Here is a 17,263-nt window from a genome sequence, read left to right on the forward strand (position 1 = left end):
CTGCAATCCACCGTTCGTAGTCTGCGCAAGCGAAAACCCACATCCGATACTATATGAGAACTCCGACGCAGTTTTCTATCCTGCTCTGAAATGCGCCGTGCGTATTCTGCGCAAGCGAAAACCCACATCCGACACTATGAGAACTCCGACGCGGTTTTCTATCCTGCTCTGCAATCCACCGTTCGTAGTCTGCGCAAGCGAAAACCCACATTCGATACTATATGAGAACTCCGACGCGGTTTTCTATCCTGCTCTGCAATGCACCATGCGTAGTCTAGTCTGCGCAAGCGACAACCCACATCCGATACTATATGAGAACTCCGACGCGGTTTTCTATCCTGCTCTGCAATCCACCGTTCGTAGTCTGCGCAATCGAAAACCCACATCCGATACTATATGAGAACTCCGACGCGGTTTTCTATCCTGCTCTGCAATCCACCGTTCGTAGTCTGCGCAAGCGAAAACCTACATCCGTTACTATATGAGAACTCCGACGCGGTTTTCTATCCTGCTCTGCAATGCACCGTTCGTAGTCTGCACAAGCGAAAACCCACATCCGATACTATATGAGAACTCCGACGCGGTTTTCTATCCTGCTCTGCAATGAACCGTTCGTAGTCTGCGCAAGCGAAAACCCACATCTGATACTATTTGAGAACTCCGACGCGGTTTTCTATCCAGCTCTGCAATGCACCGTGAGTAGTCTACGCAAGCGAAAATCCACATCCGATACTATATGAGAACTCCGACGCGGTTTTCTATCCTGCTCTGCAATGCACCGTTCGTAGTCTGCGCAAGCGAAAACCCTCATCCGATACTATATGAGAACTCCGACGCGGGTTTCTATCCTGCTCTGCAATGCACCGATCGTAGTCTGCGCAAGCGAAAACCCACATCCGATACTATATGAGAACTCCGAGCGGTTTTCTATCCTGCTCTGCAATGCACCGTGCGTAGTCTGCGTAAGCGAAAACCCACATCCGATACTCTATGAGAACTCCGACTCGGTTTTCTATCCTGCTCTGCAATCCACCGTTCGTAGTCTGCGCAAGCAAAAACCCACATCCGATACTACATGAGAACTCCGACGCGGTTTTCTATCCTGCTCTGCAATCCACCGTTCGTAGTCTGCGCAAGCGAAAACCTACATCCGATACTATATGAAAACTCCGACGCGGTTTTCTATCCTGCTCTGCAATGCACCGTTCGTAGTCTGCACAAGCGAAAACCCACATCCGATACTATATGAGAACTCCGACGCGGTTTTCTATCCTGCTCTGCAATGAACCGTTCGTAGTCTGCGCAAGCGAAAACCCACATCTGATACTACATGAGAACTCCGACGCTGTTTTCTATCCTGCTCTGCAATGCACCGTGAGTAGTCTACGCAAGCGAAAATGCACATCCGATACTATATGAGAACTCCGACGCGGTTTTCTATCCTGCTCTGCAATGCACCGTTCGTAGTCTGCGCAAGCGAAAACCCACATCCGATACTATATGAGAACTCCGACGCGGTTTTCTATCCTGCTCTGCAATGCACCGTTCGTCGTCTGCACAAGCGAAAACCCACATTCGATACTAAATGAGAAGGCCGACGCGGTTTTATATCCTGCTCTGCAATGCACCGTTCGTAGTCTGCGCAAGCGAAAACCCACATCCGATACTATATGAGAACTCCGACGCGGTTTTCTACCCTGCTCTGCAATGCACCGATCATAGTCTGCGCAAGCGAAAACCCACATCCGATACTATATGAGAACTCCGACGCGGTTTTCTATCCTGCTCTGCAATGCACCGTTCGTCGTCTGCACAAGCGAAAACCCACATTCGATACTAAATGAGAAGGCCGACGCGGTTTTATATCCTGCTCTGCAATGCACCGTTCGTAGTCTGCGCAAGCGAAAACCCACATCCGATACTATATGAGAACTCCAACGCGGTTTTCTATCCTGCTCTGCAATGCACCGTTCGTAGTCTGCGCAAGCGAAAACCCACATCCGATACTATATGAGAACTCCGACGCGGTTTTCTATCCTGCTCTGCAATGCACCGTTCGTAGTCTGCGCAAGCGAAAACCAATATCCGATACTTTATGAGAACTCCGACGCGGTCTTCTATCCTGCTCTGCAATGCACCGTTCGTAGTCTGCGCAAGCGAAATCCCACTTCGGATACTATATGAAAACTCCGACGCGGTTTTCTATCCTGCTCTGCAATGCGCCGTGCGTAGTCTGCGCAAGCGAAAACCCACATCCGATACTATATGAGAACTCCGACGCGGTTTTCTATCCTGCTCTCCAATGCACTGTTCGTAGTCTGCGCAAGCGAAAACCCACATCCGATACTATATGAGAACTCCGACGCGGTTTTCTACCCTGCTCTGCAATGCACCGAGCGTAGTGTGTGCAAGCGAAAATCCACATCCGATACTATAAGAGAACTCCAACGCGGTTTTCTATGCTACTCTGCAATGCACCGATCGTAGTCTGCGCAAGCGAAAACCCACATCCGATACTATATGAGAACTCCGACGCGGTTTTCTATCCTGCTCTGCAATGCACCGATCGTAGTCTGCGCAAGCGAAAACCCACATCCGATACTATATGAGAACTCCGACGCGGTTTTCTATCCTGCTCTGCAATGCACCGTTCGTAGTCTGCGCAAGCGAAAACCCACATCCGATACTATATGAGAACTCCAACGCGGTTTTCTATTCTGCTCTGCAATGCACCGTTCGTAGTCTGCGCAAGCGAAAACCCCACATCCGATACTATATGAGAACTCCGACGCGGTTTTCTATCCTGCTCTGCAATGCACCGTTCGTAGTCTGCGCAAGCGAAAACCAATATCCGATACTTTATGAGAACTCCAACGCGGTTTTCTATCCTGCTCTGCAATGCACCGATCGTAGTCTGCGCAAGCGAAAACCCACCATCCGATATTATATGAGAACTCCGACGCGGTTTTCTATCCTGCTCTGCAATGCACCGTGCGTAGTCTGCGCAAGCGAAAACCCACATCCGATACTATATGAGAACTCCGACGCGGTTTTCTATCCTGCTCTGCAATCCACCGTTCGTAGTCTGCGCAAACGAAAACCCACATCCGATACTACATGAGAACTCCGACGCGGTTTTCTATCCTGCTCTGCAATCCACCGTTCGTAGTCTGCGCAAGCGAAAACCTACATCCGATACTATATGAGAACTCCGACGCGGTTTTCTATCCTGCTCTGCAATGCACCGTTCGTAGTCTGCGCAAGCGAAAACCCACATCCGATACTACATGAGAACTCCGACGCGGTTTTCTATCCTGCTCTGCAATCCACCGTTCGTAGTCTGCGCAAGCGAAAACCTACATCCGATACTATATGAGAACTCCGACGCGGTTTTCTATCCTGCTCTGCAATGCACCGTTCGTCGTCTGCGCAAGCGAAAACCCACATCCGATACTATATGAGAAGTCCGACGCGGTTTTATATCCTGCTCTGCAATGCACCGTTCGTATACTGCGCAAGCAAACACCCACATCCGATACTATATGAGAACTCTGACGCGGTTTTCTATCCTGCTCTGCAATGCACCGTGCGTAGTCTGCGCAAGCGAAAACCCACATCCGATACTATATGAGAACTCCGACGCGGCTTTCTATCCTGCTCTGCAATGCACCGATCGTAGTCTGCTCAAGCGAAAACCCACATCCGATACTATATGAGAACTCCGACGCGGTTTTCTATCCTGCTCTGCAATGCACCGTTCGTAGTCTGCGCAAGCGAAAACCCACATCCGATACTATATGAGAACTCCGACGCGGTTGTCTATCCTGCTCTGCAATGCACCGTTCGTAGTCTGCGCAAGCGAAAACCAACATCCGATACTTTATGAGAACTCCGACGCGGTTTTCTATCCTGCTCTGCAATGCACCGTTCGTAGTCTGCGCAAGCGAAAACCCACATCCGATACTATATGAAAACTCCGACGCGGTTTTCTATCCTGCTCTGCAATGCGCAGTGCGTAGTCTGCGCAAGCGAAAACCCACATCCGATACTATATAAGAACTCCGACGCGGTTTTCTATCCTGATCTCCAATGCACCGTTCGTAGTCTGCGCAAGCGAAAACCCACATCCGATACTATATGAGAACTCCGACGCGGTTTTCTACCCTGCTCTGCAATGCACCGATCATAGTCTGCGCAAGCGAAAACCCACATCCGATACTATAAGAGAACTCCAACGCGGTTTTCTATCCTGCTCTGCAATGCACCGTTCGTAGTCTGCGCAAGCGAAAACCCACATCCGATACTATATGGGAACTCCGACGCGGTTTTCTATCCTGCTCTGCAATGCACCGTTCGTAGTCTGCGCAAGCGAAAACCAATATCCGATACTTTATGAGAACTCCAACGCGGTTTTCTATCCTGCTCTGCAATGCACCGATCGTAGTCTGCGCAAGCGAAAACCCACATCCGATATTATATGAGAACTCCGACGCGGTTTTCTATCCTGCTCTGCAATGCACCGTGCGTAGTCTGCGCAAGCGAAAACCCACATCCGATACTATATGAGAACTCCGACGCGGTTTTCTATCCTGCTCTGCAATCCACCGTTCGTAGTCTGCGCAAACGAAAACCCACATCCGATACTACATGAGAACTCCGACGCGGTTTTCTATCCTGCTCTGCAATCCACCGTTCGTAGTCTGCGCAAGCGAAAACCTACATCCGATACTATATGAGAACTCCGACGCGGTTTTCTATCCTGCTCTGCAATGCACCGTTCGTAGTCTGCGCAAGCGAAAACCCACATCCGATACTACATGAGAACTCCGACGCGGTTTTCTATCCTGCTCTGCAATCCACCGTTCGTAGTCTGCGCAAGCGAAAACCTACATCCGATACTATATGAGAACTCCGACGCGGTTTTCTATCCTGCTCTGCAATGCACCGTTCGTCGTCTGCGCAAGCGAAAACCCACATCCGATACTATATGAGAAGTCCGACGCGGTTTTATATCCTGCTCTGCAATGCACCGTTCGTATACTGCGCAAGCAAACACCCACATCCGATACTATATGAGAACACTGACGCGGTTTTCTATCCTGCTCTGCAATGCACCGTGCGTAGTCTGCGCAAGCGAAAACCCACATCCGATACTATATGAGAACTCCGACGCGGCTTTCTATCCTGCTCTGCAATGCACCGATCGTAGTCTGCTCAAGCGAAAACCCACATCCGATACTATATGAGAACTCCGACGCGGTTTTCTATCCTGCTCTGCAATGCACCGTTCGTAGTCTGCGCAAGCGAAAACCCACATCCGATACTATATGAGAACTCCGACGCGGTTGTCTATCCTGCTCTGCAATGCACCGTTCGTAGTCTGCGCAAGCGAAAACCAACATCCGATACTTTATGAGAACTCCGACGCGGTTTTCTATCCTGCTCTGCAATGCACCGTTCGTAGTCTGCGCAAGCGAAAACCCACATCCGATACTATATGAAAACTCCGACGCGGTTTTCTATCCTGCTCTGCAATGCGCAGTGCGTAGTCTGCGCAAGCGAAAACCCACATCCGATACTATATGAGAACTCCGACGCGGTTTTCTATCCTGATCTCCAATGCACCGTTCGTAGTCTGCGCAAGCGAAAACCCACATCCGATACTATATGAGAACTCCGACGCGGTTTTCTACCCTGCTCTGCAATGCACCGATCATAGTCTGCGCAAGCGAAAACCCACATCCGATACTATAAGAGAACTCCAACGCGGTTTTCTATCCTGCTCTGCAATGCACCGTTCGTAGTCTGCGCAAGCGAAAACCCACATCCGATACTATATGGGAACTCCGACGCGGTTTTCTATCCTGCTCTGCAATGCACCGTTCGTAGTCTGCGCAAGCGAAAACCAATATCCGATACTTTATGAGAACTCCGACGCGGTCTTCTATCCTGCTCTGCAATGCACCGTTCGTAGTCTGCGCAAGCGAAATCCCACATCGGATACTATATGAAAACTCCGACGCGGTTTTCTATCCTGCTCTGCAATGCGCCGTGCGTAGTCTGCGCAAGCGAAAACCCACATCCGATACTATATGAGAACTCCGACGCGGTTTTCTATCCTACTCTCCAATGCACCGTTCGTAGTCTGCGCAAGCGAAAACCCACATCCGATACTATATGAGAACTCCGACGCGGTTTTCTACCCTGCTCTGCAATGCACCGATCGTAGTCTGTGCAAGCGAAAACCCACATCCGATACTATAAGAGAACTCCAACGCGGTTTTCTATGCTGCTCTGCAATGCACCGATCGTAGTCTGCGCAAGCGAAAACCCACATCCGATACTATATGAGAACTCCGACGCGGTTTTCTATCCTGCTCTGCAATGCACCGTGCGTAGTCTGCGCAAGCGAAAACCCACATCCGATACTATATGAGAACTCCGACGCGGTTTTCTATCCTACTCTCCAATGCACCGTTCGTAGTCTGCGCAAGCGAAAACCCACATCCGATACTATATGAGAACTCCGACGCGGTTTTCTACCCTGCTCTGCAATGCACCGATCGTAGTCTGTGCAAGCGAAAACCCACATCCGATACTATAAGAGAACTCCAACGCGGTTTTCTATGCTGCTCTGCAATGCACCGATCGTAGTCTGCGCAAGCGAAAACCCACATCCGATACTATATGAGAACTCCGACGCGGTTTTCTATCCTGCTCTGCAATGCACCGTGCGTAGTCTGCGCAAGCGAAAACCCACATCCGATACTATATGAGAACTCCGACGCGGTTTTCTATCCTGCTCTGCAACGCACCGATCGTAGTCTGCGCAAGCGAAAACCCACATCCGATACTATATGAGAACTCCAACGCGGTTTTCTATCCTGCTCTGCAATGCACCGTTCGTAGTCTGCGCAAGCGAAAACCCACATCCGATACTATATGAGAACTCCAACGCGGTTTTCTATCCTGCTCTGCAATGCACCGTGCGTAGTCTGCGCAAGCGAAAACCCACATCCGATACTATATGAGAACTCCGACGCGGTTTTCTATCCTGCTCTGCAATGCACCGTTCGTAGTCAGCGCAAGCGAAAACCCACATCCGATACTATATGAGAACTCCAACGCGGTTTTCTATTCTGCTCTGCAATGCACCGTTCGTAGTCTGCGCAAGCGAAAACCCACATCCGATACTATATGAGAACTCCGACGCGGTTTTCTATCCTGCTCTGCAATGCACCGTTCGTAGTCTGCGCAAGCGAAAACCCACATCCGATACTATATGAGAACTCCGACGAGGTTTTCTATCCTGCTTTGCAATGCACCCTTCGTAGTCGGCGCAAGCGAAAACCCACATCCGATACTATATGAGAACTCCGACGCGGTTTTCTATCCTGCTCTGCAATGCACCGTTCGTAGTCTGCGCAAGCGAAAACCCACATCAGATACTATATGAGAACTCCGACGAGATTTTCTATCCTGCTCTGCAATGCACCGTTCGTAGTCTGCGCAAGCGAAAACCCACATGCGATACTATATGTGAACTCCGACGCGGTTTCCTATCCTGATCTGCAATGCACCGTTCGTAGTCTGCGCAAGCGAAAACCCACATCGGATACTATATGAGAACTCCGATGAGGTTTCCTATCCTGCTCTGCAATGCACCGTTCGTAGTCTGCGCAAGCGAAAACCCACATCCGATACTATATGAGAACTCCGACGCGGTTTTGTATCCTGCTCTGCAATGCACCGTTTGTAGTCTGCGCAAGCGAAAATCCACATCTGATACTATATGAGAACTCCGACGCGGTTTTCTATCCTGCTCTGCAATGCACCGTGCGTAGTCTGCGCAAGCGAAAATCCACATCCGATACTATATGAGAACTCCGACGCGGTTTTCTATCCTGCTCTGCAATGCACCGTTCGTAGTCTGCGCAAGCGAAAACCCACATCCGATACTATATGAGAACTCCGACGCGTTTTTCTATCCTGATCTGCAATGCACCGTTCGTAGTCTGCGCAAGCGAAAACCCACATCAAATACTATATGAGAACTCCGACGCGATTTTCTATCCTGCTCTGCAATGCACCGTTCGTAGTCTGCGCAAGCGAAAACCCACATCCGATACTATATGAGAACTCCGACGCGGTTTCCTATCCTGTTCTGCAATGCACCGTTCGTAGTCTGCGCAAGCGAAAACCCACATCGGATACTATATGAGAACTCCGATGAGGTTTTCTATCCTGCTCTGCAATGCACCGTTCGTAGTGCAAGCGAAAACCAATATCCGATACTTTATGAGAAGTCCGACGCGGTTTTCTATCCTGCTCTGCAATGCACCGATCGTAGTCTGCGCAAGCGAAAACCCACATCCGATACTATATGAGAACTCCGACGCGGTTTTCTATCCTGCTCTGCAATGCACCGATCGTAGGGTGCGGAAGCGAAAACCCACATCCGATACTCTATGAGAACTCCGACGCGGTTTTCTATCCTGCTCTGCAATGCACCGTTCGTATTCTGCGCAAGCGAAAACCAATATCCGATACTTTATGAGAACTCCGACGCGGTTTTCTATCCTGCTCTGCAATGCACCGTTCGTAATCTGCGCAAGCGAAAACCCACATCCGAAACTATATGAGAACTCCGACGCGGTTTTCTATCCTGCTCTGCAATGCCTTATTTGTAGGTACAGCAATTCTCTTATCTTCAGATACGTAGGGAAATGAATGTGAATTTGGGAGTAAGTGTTGCTTTGACTACATGGCGGTTTATTTTTCCGGCAGGAAAGGAGACGAGACAATGCACGTCTACAAGTTCTATGTACCTACTCTCATTGCGAAATCTCTGGCTTGTCACAACGTGTAATGATCCTCCGCGCGCGCATTGGCTGTGTGTGGCCCGGGCAACGACGGGAGCGTCACGGAATCGTGACGAGTGATTTACGTGACGGATTCGGTGCAGTGGAAACACTAGAACACCTGCTCCTTCACTGTGCCGCGTTCGCCGATGCTCTTCGCAATATGCTTGTGGCCTATAGGGCGCTGGGCATACTATCAGACTCCATCAAGACGCTATTCTGGCCGCAGGGCAGTGCGCGCACACGTGAGCGAACTTTGCTGAGCCTCTGTGCATTCCTCGAACACACGAGCTTGACGTCCCGTCTGTTCTCCGTCAGGTAGTTACACGCAGTGACCGAACGCTCCGCGGGTTCTACCTTGAACAATTAATAACTGGACGCCCCACTCCAGTTGTAGCCAACACAGTGCTGTGCGCGCGTGTTTTAATTCCTTTAAAATGAACTAATCACGCGCACAACCTGGACACATTTTTTTATTGCGTAATAGTTTGTATATATTAATTCCACCCATTCCTCTCTTCCCGTCTCCTCACCTCTTTTATTTAATTTCTCCATTCTGCCTGATATCCCTTATTTCCGCTGCCCCAGCTCAGGTGCTTCAGTATCGATGGCAGATGCCGGGCCTAGCAAAAATCTTTTCATTCCTTTTTACTAATATTTTAATAAAAAACCACTACCACCACCACCACGTCGTGCGCCTTGCGAATCTGCCCGAATGGTAAGAACTTCGGAGCCAAACATTCACTACTCTGTCGAACAGCGGGTTTGAATAACGTGACCAGACATCCGATGCATTCAGGAATGCGTTTCGCGTCTACCGCTTTTGAAGGACAGATATCAGAACTGCATAGTGTTTCACTGCAGACCAGTCTGTAAGAATATGTGTACTACTTCCGTAGTGTTTCTCTTTGGCTTCCACACTTGCAGGTGCAAAGAAAATCTGCAATTAGCGGTTAAAGCTCTTGCCCAAGTTATCTCTCAATGAAAAAAAGGCAGTACTCCGGACCGTCATACCGGTGTTTTTGTGTGGTTTTTGTCACATTGAATATCTTTACTAAAGGTGCGACACGGCGCACCAAAATAAAAATCAACCATTTGGTACAAGGAAAATTAAATTTCAATTTGTGAAATTAATGCGGCGTTAGTTGTTACAAATTATTCTGTATTATGTGTTGCGAGTGTCTTCACGCGGACTGTGCCTCACAAAATTCAGTGATTTAATCATTTATGTTTTTGTCCTGTGGCGGACATATTTAGGCTCATCATGACAATATGCATCCCTTTGCAGGCTCTACGCATCGTGAGAACATCGTGCGGGACGAAAATAATAATAATAATAATAATAATAATAATAATAATAATAATAATAATAATAATAATAATAATAATAATAATAATAATAATAATAATAATAATAATAATAATAATAATTTTAATAATATTAATAATAATAATAATAATAATAATAATAATTGGTTTTTGGGGAAAGGAAATGGCGCAGTATCTGTCTCATATATCGTTGGACACCTGAACCGCGCCGTAAGCGAAAACCCACATCCGATACTATATGAGAACTCCAACGCGGTTTTCTATCCTGCTCTGCAATGCACCGTTCGTAGTCTGCGCAAGCGAAAACCCACATCCGATACTATGTGAGAACTCCGACGCGGTTTACTATCCTGCTCTGCAATGCACCGATCGTAGTCTGCGCAAGTGAAAACCCACATCCGATACTATATGAGAACTCCGACGCGGTTTTCTATCCTGCTCTCCAATGCACCGTTCGTAGTCTGCGAAAACGAAAATCCACATCCGATACTATATGAGAACTCCGACGCGGTTTTCTATCCTGCTCTGCAATGCACCGTGAGTAGTCTGCGCAAGCGAAAACCCACATCCGATACTAAATGAGAACTCCGACGCGGTTTACTATCCTGCTCTGCAATGCACCGTTCGTAGTCTGCGCAAGCGAAAACCCACATCCGATACATTATGAGAACTCCGACGCGGCTTTCTATCCTGCTCTGCAATGCACCGTTCGTAGTCTGCGCAAGCGAAAACCCACATCCGATACTATATGAGAACTCCAACGCGGTTTTCTATCCTGCTCTGCAATGCACCGTGCGTAGTCTGCGCAAGCGAAAACCCACATCCGATACTATATGAGAACTCCGACGCGGTTTTCTATCCTGCTCTGCAATGCACCGTTCGTAGTCAGCGCAAGCGAAAACCCACATCCGATACTATATGAGAACTCCAACGCGGTTTTCTATTCTGCTCTGCAATGCACCGTTCGTAGCCTGCGCAAGCGAAAACCCACATCCGATACTATATGAGAACTCCGACGCGGTTTTCTATCCTGCTCTGCAATGCACCGTTCGTAGTCTGCGCAAGCGAAAACCCACATCCGATACTATATGAGAACTCCGACGAGGTTTTCTATCCTGCTTTGCAATGCACCCTTCGTAGTCGGCGCAAGCGAAAACCCACATCCGATACTATATGAGAACTCCGACGCGGTTTTCTATCCTGCTCTGCAATGCACCGTTCGTAGTCTGCGCAAGCGAAAACCCACATCAGATACTATATGAGAACTCCGACGAGATTTTCTATCCTGCTCTGCAATGCACCGTTCGTAGTCTGCGCAAGCGAAAACCCACATGCGATACTATATGTGAACTCCGACGCGGTTTCCTATCCTGATCTGCAATGCACCGTTCGTAGTCTGCGCAAGCGAAAACCCACATCGGATACTATATGAGAACTCCGATGAGGTTTCCTATCCTGCTCTGCAATGCACCGTTCGTAGTCTGCGCAAGCGAAAACCCACATCCGATACTATATGAGAACTCCGACGCGGTTTTGTATCCTGCTCTGCAATGCACCGTTTGTAGTCTGCGCAAGCGAAAATCCACATCTGATACTATATGAGAACTCCGACGCGGTTTTCTATCCTGCTCTGCAATGCACCGTGCGTAGTCTGCGCAAGCGAAAATCCACATCCGATACTATATGAGAACTCCGACGCGGTTTTCTATCCTGCTCTGCAATGCACCGTTCGTAGTCTGCGCAAGCGAAAACCCACATCCGATACTATATGAGAACTCCGACGCGTTTTTCTATCCTGATCTGCAATGCACCGTTCGTAGTCTGCGCAAGCGAAAACCCACATCAAATACTATATGAGAACTCCGACGCGATTTTCTATCCTGCTCTGCAATGCACCGTTCGTAGTCTGCGCAAGCGAAAACCCACATCCGATACTATATGAGAACTCCGACGCGGTTTCCTATCCTGTTCTGCAATGCACCGTTCGTAGTCTGCGCAAGCGAAAACCCACATCGGATACTATATGAGAACTCCGATGAGGTTTTCTATCCTGCTCTGCAATGCACCGTTCGTAGTGCAAGCGAAAACCAATATCCGATACTTTATGAGAAGTCCGACGCGGTTTTCTATCCTGCTCTGCAATGCACCGATCGTAGTCTGCGCAAGCGAAAACCCACATCCGATACTATATGAGAACTCCGACGCGGTTTTCTATCCTGCTCTGCAATGCACCGATCGTAGGGTGCGGAAGCGAAAACCCACATCCGATACTCTATGAGAACTCCGACGCGGTTTTCTATCCTGCTCTGCAATGCACCGTTCGTATTCTGCGCAAGCGAAAACCAATATCCGATACTTTATGAGAACTCCGACGCGGTTTTCTATCCTGCTCTGCAATGCACCGTTCGTAATCTGCGCAAGCGAAAACCCACATCCGAAACTATATGAGAACTCCGACGCGGTTTTCTATCCTGCTCTGCAATGCCTTATTTGTAGGTACAGCAATTCTCTTATCTTCAGATACGTAGGGAAATGAATGTGAATTTGGGAGTAAGTGTTGCTTTGACTACATGGCGGTTTATTTTTCCGGCAGGAAAGGAGACGAGACAATGCACGTCTACAAGTTCTATGTACCTACTCTCATTGCGAAATCTCTGGCTTGTCACAACGTGTAATGATCCTCCGCGCGCGCATTGGCTGTGTGTGGCCCGGGCAACGACGGGAGCGTCACGGAATCGTGACGAGTGATTTACGTGACGGATTCGGTGCAGTGGAAACACTAGAACACCTGCTCCTTCACTGTGCCGCGTTCGCCGATGCTCTTCGCAATATGCTTGTGGCCTATAGGGCGCTGGGCATACTATCAGACTCCATCAAGACGCTATTCTGGCCGCAGGGCAGTGCGCGCACACGTGAGCGAACTTTGCTGAGCCTCTGTGCATTCCTCGAACACACGAGCTTGACGTCCCGTCTGTTCTCCGTCAGGTAGTTACACGCAGTGACCGAACGCTCCGCGGGTTCTACCTTGAACAATTAATAACTGGACGCCCCACTCCAGTTGTAGCCAACACAGTGCTGTGCGCGCGTGTTTTAATTCCTTTAAAATGAACTAATCACGCGCACAACCTGGACACATTTTTTTATTGCGTAATAGTTTGTATATATTAATTCCACCCATTCCTCTCTTCCCGTCTCCTCACCTCTTTTATTTAATTTCTCCATTCTGCCTGATATCCCTTATTTCCGCTGCCCCAGCTCAGGTGCTTCAGTATCGATGGCAGATGCCGGGCCTAGCAAAAATCTTTTCATTCCTTTTTACTAATATTTTAATAAAAAACCACTACCACCACCACCACGTCGTGCGCCTTGCGAATCTGCCCGAATGGTAAGAACTTCGGAGCCAAACATTCACTACTCTGTCGAACAGCGGGTTTGAATAACGTGACCAGACATCCGATGCATTCAGGAATGCGTTTCGCGTCTACCGCTTTTGAAGGACAGATATCAGAACTGCATAGTGTTTCACTGCAGACCAGTCTGTAAGAATATGTGTACTACTTCCGTAGTGTTTCTCTTTGGCTTCCACACTTGCAGGTGCAAAGAAAATCTGCAATTAGCGGTTAAAGCTCTTGCCCAAGTTATCTCTCAATGAAAAAAAGGCAGTACTCCGGACCGTCATACCGGTGTTTTTGTGTGGTTTTTGTCACATTGAATATCTTTACTAAAGGTGCGACACGGCGCACCAAAATAAAAATCAACCATTTGGTACAAGGAAAATTAAATTTCAATTTGTGAAATTAATGCGGCGTTAGTTGTTACAAATTATTCTGTATTATGTGTTGCGAGTGTCTTCACGCGGACTGTGCCTCACAAAATTCAGTGATTTAATCATTTATGTTTTTGTCCTGTGGCGGACATATTTAGGCTCATCATGACAATATGCATCCCTTTGCAGGCTCTACGCATCGTGAGAACATCGTGCGGGACGAAAATAATAATAATAATAATAATAATAATAATAATAATAATAATAATAATAATAATAATAATAATAATAATAATAATAATAATAATAATAATAATAATAATAATAATAATAATTTTAATAATATTAATAATAATAATAATAATAATAATAATAATAATTGGTTTTTGGGGAAAGGAAATGGCGCAGTATCTGTCTCATATATCGTTGGACACCTGAACCGCGCCGTAAGCGAAAACCCACATCCGATACTATATGAGAACTCCAACGCGGTTTTCTATCCTGCTCTGCAATGCACCGTTCGTAGTCTGCGCAAGCGAAAACCCACATCCGATACTATGTGAGAACTCCGACGCGGTTTACTATCCTGCTCTGCAATGCACCGATCGTAGTCTGCGCAAGTGAAAACCCACATCCGATACTATATGAGAACTCCGACGCGGTTTTCTATCCTGCTCTCCAATGCACCGTTCGTAGTCTGCGAAAACGAAAATCCACATCCGATACTATATGAGAACTCCGACGCGGTTTTCTATCCTGCTCTGCAATGCACCGTGAGTAGTCTGCGCAAGCGAAAACCCACATCCGATACTAAATGAGAACTCCGACGCGGTTTACTATCCTGCTCTGCAATGCACCGTTCGTAGTCTGCGCAAGCGAAAACCCACATCCGATACATTATGAGAACTCCGACGCGGCTTTCTATCCTGCTCTATAATGCACCGTTCGTAGTCTGCGCAAGCGAAAACCCACATCCGATACTATATGAGAACTCCGACGCGGTTTTCTAACCTGCTCTGCAATGCGCCGTGCGTAGTCTGCGCAAGCGAAAACCCACATCCGATACTAAATGAGAACTCCGACGCGGTTTTCTATCCTGCTCTGCAATGCACCGTTCGTAGTCTGCGCAAGCGAAAACCCACATCCGATACTATATGAGAACTCCGACGCGGTTTTCTATCCTGCTCTGCAATGCACCGATCGTAGTCTGCGCAAGTGAAAACCCACATCCGATACTATATGAGAACTCCGACGCGGTTTTCTATCCTGCTCTCCAATGCACCGTTCGTAGTCTGCGAAAGCGAAAATCCACATCCGATACTATATGAGAACTCCGACGCGGTTTTCTATCCTGCTCTGCAATGCACCGTTCGTAGTCTGCGCAAGCGAAAACCCACATCCGATACTATATGAGAACTCCGACGCGGTTTCCTATCCTGGTCTGCTATGCACCGTGCGTAGTCTGCGCAAGCGAAAACCCACATCCGATACTATTTGAGAACTCCGACGCGGTTTTCTATCATGCTCTGCAATGCACCGATCGTAGTCTGCGCAAGCGAAAACCCACATCCGATACTATATGAGAACTCCGACGCGGTTTTCTATCCTGCTCTGCAATGCACCGTTCGTAGTCTGCGCAAGCGAAAACCCACATCTGATACTATAAGAGAACTCCGACGCGGTTTTCTAACCTGCTCTGCAATGCACCGTGCGTAGTCTGCGCAAGCGAAAACCCACATCCGATACTATATGAGAACTCTGACGCGGTTTTCTATCCTGCTCTGCAATGCACCGTGCGTAGTCTGCGCAAGCGAAAACCCACATCCGATACTAATATCAGAACTCTGACGCGGTTTTCTATCCTGCTCTCCAATGCGCCGTTTGTAGTCTGCGCAAGCGAAAACCCACATCCGATACTATATGAGAACTCCGACCCGGTTTTCTACCCTGCTCTGCAATGCACCGATCGTAGTCTGCGCAAGCAAAAACCCACATCCGATACTATATGAGAACTCCGACGCGGTTTTCTACCCACTTCTGCAATGCACCGATCGTAGTCTGCGCAAGCGAAAACCCACATCCGATACTATATAAGAACTCCGACGCGGTTTTCTACCCTCTTCTGCAATGCACCGTGCGTAGTCTGCGCAAGCGCAAACCCACATCCGATACTATATGAGAACTCCGACGCGGTTTTCTATCCTGCTCTGCAATGCACCGATCGTAGTCTGCGCAAGCGAAAACACACATCCGATACTATATGAGAACTCCGACGTGGTTTTCTACCCTCTTCTGCAATGCACCGATCGCAGTCTGCGCAAGCGAAAACCCACATCCGATACTATATGAGAACTCCGACGCGGTTTTCTATCATGCTCTGCAATGCACCGATCGTAGTCTGCCCAAGCGAAAACCCACATCCGATACTATATGAGAACTCCGACGCGGTTTTCTATCCTGCTCTGCAATGCACCGTTAGTAGTCTGCGCAAGCGAAAACCCACATCTGATACTATAAGAGAACTCCGACGCGGTTTTCTAACCTGCTCTGCAATGCACCGTGCGTAGTCTGCGCAAGCGAAAACCCACATTCGATACTATATGAGAACTCCGACGCGGTTTTTTATCCTGCTCTGCAATGCACCGTGCGTAGTCTGCGCAAGCGAAAACCCACATCCGATACTAATATCAGAACTCCGACGCGGTTTTCTATCCTGCTCTCCAATGCGCCGTTTGTAGTCTGCGCAAGCGAAAACCCACATCCGATACTATATGAGAACTCCGACCCGGTTTTCTACCCTGCTCTGCAATGCACCGATCGTAGTCTGCGCAAGCAAAAACCCACATCCGATACTATATGAGAACTCCGACGCGGTTTTCTACCCTCTTCTGCAATGCACCGATTGTAGTCTGCGCAAGCGAAAACCCACATCCGATACTATATAAGTACTCCGACGCGGTTTTCTATCCTGCTCTGCAATGCACCGTGCGTAGTCTGCGCAAGCGAAAACCCACATCCGATACTATATGAGAACTCCGACGCGGTTTTCTATCCTGCTCTGCAATGCACCTATCGTAGTCTGCGCAAGCGAAAACCCACATCCGATACTATATGAGAACTCCGACGCGGTTTTCTATCCTGCTCTGCAATGCACCGATCGTAGTCTGCGCAAGCGAAGACCCACATCCGATACTATATGAGAACTCCGACGCGGTTTTCTATCCTGCTTTGCAATGCACCGTTCGTAGTCTGCGCAAGCGAAAACACACATCCGATACTATATGAGAACTCCGACGCGGTTTTCTAT

The sequence above is a fragment of the Amblyomma americanum genome, chromosome 3 (genome assembly GCF_052857255.1).
Source record: "Amblyomma americanum isolate KBUSLIRL-KWMA chromosome 3, ASM5285725v1, whole genome shotgun sequence".
Taxonomy (NCBI): domain Eukaryota; kingdom Metazoa; phylum Arthropoda; class Arachnida; order Ixodida; family Ixodidae; genus Amblyomma; species Amblyomma americanum.